Below are 4541 nucleotides of genomic sequence, written 5' to 3' on the forward strand. Positions count from 1 at the left end.
GGTCACTGCCCTTTGAGTTAATGTGTGATGCAAGTGATTGGGCAGTGGGGGCTGTTTTAGGACAAAGAAAAAATAGAGTTTTCCACTCTATTTACTATGCCAGCCGAACCTTAAATGGAGCCCAATTGAACTATACAGTGACTGAAAAGGAACTGTTGGCTGTAGTGTTTGCCTTTGACAAGTTTAGATCCTATTTGGTAGGCACCAAGGTCATTGTGTATACTGATCATTCTGCCATAAAATATTTGGTGGAAAAGAAAGATTCCAAGCCTAGGTTGATTAGATGGGTTCTTCTCCTTCAAGAGTTTGATATGGAAATTAAGGATAGGAAAGGAACTGAAAATCAAGTGGCTGATCACTTGTCTAGGCTTAATGAAGGGCAGCAAGATGATGTGGTAGTTGAGCAAGCCATTAAGGAAACTTTTCCTGATGAACAACTGATTTTAGTAGCCACCAACACAACCCCATGGTATGCTGATTTGGCAAACTATTTAGTTAGTGGGGAACTGCCTAAGGAGCTGAGTTACCAACAAAGGAAAAAGTTGGTACATGAGAGCAGGTTTTATTTGTGGGATGAGCCTTACATGTTTAAAAAGTGTGCTGACCAGATCATTAGGAGATGTATTTTAGAGGAAGAAAAAGAGGAAATCCTTAGGCAATGCCATGACTCACCATATGGTGGTCACTTTGGTGGCATGAGGACAGCAGTGAAGGTGCTGCAGTCCGGTCTTTATTGGCCAACTGTGTTTAAGGATGCAAATTCTTATGTTCATAAGTGTGATAGGTGCCAAAGACTTGGCAACATTTCTGGAAGGCATGAAATGCCTTTGAAACCTATTCTGGAGATTGAACTCTTTGATGTATGGGGCATAGATTTTATGGGCCCCTTTCCACCTTCTTTTGGAAACCAATATATATTGGTTGTTGTAGATTATGTTTCCAAATAGGTGGAGGCTGCTGCCTTACCCACAAATGATTCCAAGGTGGTAATTAAATTCTTGAAAAAGAATATTTTTACCCGATTTGGAACTCCAAGAGCCATTATAAGTGATGGAGGTAAGCACTTTGCTAGTAGACAATTTGAAGCTCTTTTAGCTAAATATGGAGTAAAGCATAAAGTTTCTACTGCTTACCATCCACAAACAAGTGGGCAGGTGGAAGTTACAAATAGAGAAGTTAAAAGGATTTTAGAGAAAGTTGTGAATCCTTCAAGGAAGGATTGGTCCCTTAAATTAGATGACTCTTTGTGGGCCTATAGGACAGCTTATAGAACACCTTTAGGCTGCTCTCCTTACAAGCTGATTTTTGGTAAAAATTGCCACCTACCCTTAGAGCTTGAGTATAAGGCATATTGGGCTACCACACAACTGAATGTTGATGCCACTGCTTTAGGAGAAAAGAGGCTTCTCCAACTTAATGAAATGGATGAATTTAGATTAAATGCTTATGAAAATGCCAAGTTGTATAAAGAACAAATGAAGAGATGGCATGATAAGCAAATTTTGGATAGGAAGTTTGCAGTGGGGGAACAAGTCCTGCTTTTTAATTCAAGATTAAAATTCTTCCCTGGGAAGTTGAAATCTAGATGGTCTGGTCCATTTAAGGTCACTAAGGTACATCTTCATGGAGCTGTAGACATCTTGAGGGAGAAAGATGGTAGGAAATTCACTGTTAATGGGCAAAGATTAAAACATTATTTTGGAGAGACCATAGAGAGAGCTGTTATTTCAATCTCTCTTTGTGACCATTCTACTTTGTAAAAACAAAAACAGTGACAAAAAGTCTAGCTTAAGACTCTAAAATTAGCATGTTTTGTTATGTTTGAATTATTTTTCCTCTATCTTTGCTGTTCTGAGTTTGTTGATTTTTTTTATTTCCAGTTAAAAAAAAAAAGATCTTTTGAAAATAAAATAGCTGTTACTGACACTCTCATTTCTTCTGTTTCAGGTGTTAGTGAATCCTTTTTGCTGATTTCTGGAAGCAAATCCAACTTCAGTTTGGGGGAGTGGCCTGAGTATCAACTTATTTTTATTATTGCTATTTTATTTCTGTTTTTTTCTTGTAGTTTCAATTTGCTATTTTTTTAAATTTTTTTTTACTTGGCATCATGGTTAGAAAGCATATCTTGCATAGTGGAAGATCTCACAGTCCAAAGCTTACACCACACATACCTGACCCTGAGAGTTTTTCCCTCTCATCTTTCACATGTGAAAAATCAATAGAAAGGTTTGAGAAAACTATGCTTGCTAGTGACCCCACCCCTGACAAGGGATTTGAGGAAAATGCCTCTTATCCCGAATATGTGCATGAGGTAGTTCGAACCCAACATTGGGAACAGTTCTACCTGCATCCTAAAGATGCTGCAAATGTCAATGTGGTGAGGGAGTTTTATGCAGAAATTTTGGATAAAAGTCAAATTGTAGTTAGTGTTAGAGGTGTTAAAGTGTCCTATGACCCCAAGGCTATTAGGGAATTCTTTTCCCTACCTAAGGCCTCTAAAGATGAATTTGAAAAGTATGCTAAGAAGCATGATCATGATTTCATGGTAGAGGTATTAGGGGTCATAGCTGTCCCCGGGGCTCAATTGGACATAAAAGACAAAAACTACACCCTGCAGAAACATTTTTTAAATGAAAAAGCTCAAACTTGGTACCACTTCATTAGAGCTAGACTGCTGCCCACTACCCATGTGCATTTAGTGACTAGGGATAAGGCTGTTATGTTATGGTGCTTATTGGTTGGCAAACCTGTGGATGCTGCCAAATTAGTGTTCACGGGAATTGGAGCTTGTGCTGGAGGTAAAAAAGGCAATCTCCGGTTCCCCAGCTTTATATCCTAGTTGTGTAAAAAAAAAGTTTGTCTCAGCAAATGCAGCTGATGAGTTCTTTAAAGTGAGTGAGGCTATCACTGTCAAAATAATTACTAAATTAAAAAAAGGCATTTCTACACCATTGGTTGAAGATAAAAGATTGAAAATAGTGGGTAAAGAAAAATTGAAAGGGGTGGTTGAAGAGGAGAAGACTCAGTCTTCTCCTCCAAAGAAGAGAGGAAAATATGTCCCTAGTGCTGAGAGTTCTCAGCAGCAGAAAGCAAAAAATATTGCAAAACACATTGAACAAATGGGTCCTCCCACTGAAAATCACCTTCCACCTGGCTGGTTACATAATAATCTGGTTCATATACACAAAGTGCTCTTACAAATGCAAGATCATAACAAAAAAAATTGACTTGTTGTTTCAAAAAACTTATGATCAATTTTATTCTTTTATGTATGATAGAACCATATTTCATGATTATATTGTAGAGAGGGACAAAGTGTTGAATGATTTTTTGAAAAACACTTTTGTGAATTTCCCTGGTTTGCCTTCACTGCCTCAAGATTTAACCTGGCCACCTTCTTCAGTGTTTGTTGATCCTCAGGTTAAAGAAGTCATGGCAAGAGCTGCTGGTAATCCTCCTCATCCTCAACCTACAAGGGAAGAGGCAACTCCTCAACCTACAAAGAAGGAGGACACCTCATCTAGCTTAAGGAAGAGGGGAAGGCCGCCAGTAAAAGCTGCCATGGAGGAAGTTAGTGAAAATGAAGAAGAGGATGAAATAGAACAATCTGAAACAGAATCTGAGGATGTGGATAAATCTGAGTCTAGTGACTCAGATTATCAAGAGGAATAGGCCAGAACATCTTCTGGCCTCAGGTTACACTGTTTTTAATTGCCAAAAAAATTTTGTAACTTGTGGGAGGCACAACAGTGAGGACATTGTTGAAGATAAGTTTGGGGGAGAATAATATGTTTGTTGAACCATGTTTGCTCTAAGAATCATTATTTTTTTTCTTTCTTTCTTCTGTTTCATTTGCTATTTTGAGCTGTTGTGAATATATCTGCTGTTTTGATTAGGAGTTGTTTGTTGTTTTGCTGAACTCAGTAGTAGCCATGTTGTTAGTTATTTTTATTTTTATTTTTATGTTTGTCTTAGTTGTTTGCTGTTTTGTGAAATGGAAGTTTGAGTATGAGAGTGGATTGGGGATTGTATGGTGTTTAGCAGCGAGTGATCTGTATCACAACTAGGCAGCTGAAAGTTTGAAGAAAGAAAGGAACTCAGGGCAGTTGTGTGAATGAAGAGTGACATGAGTGTTTTAATGGTTGAGGGGTAATGGCAGTGAGAGATTGAGAAATTGAGTTGATTAATGCAAAGTGTGAGTTTTAATAATAGGTATGTGAGATGGTGACTTTACCAACACTGTGAGATATTGAGCCTATACACCCAAAAAAATTTTTGAGAGGTTTACACTGGGGTAGTGAGGCAGAACTTGCTCTGATGCTTAGTTGAAGAAGTGTAGCACTGGCTTGAGTTTAAAATGATGAGGGCAAAATTTTTTTGTTTTGTTTAACCACTTTTAAACCAAAAAGCCATCCTTAGATCATCATCCATTGAAAATCCATTTTGAGCCTTTAGCCTTTTCTTTTCACATACCCACATTTCACCCTGCCCCACAACCTACCACACCTTTTAGTTATGATGGAAATGGAAAAAGAAGCAAG

Source organism: Gastrolobium bilobum, unplaced genomic scaffold, assembly GCF_033153095.1.
Source record: "Gastrolobium bilobum isolate Gb01-03AN ecotype WA unplaced genomic scaffold, APGP_CSIRO_Gbil_v1 utg5858, whole genome shotgun sequence".
Taxonomy (NCBI): domain Eukaryota; kingdom Viridiplantae; phylum Streptophyta; class Magnoliopsida; order Fabales; family Fabaceae; genus Gastrolobium; species Gastrolobium bilobum.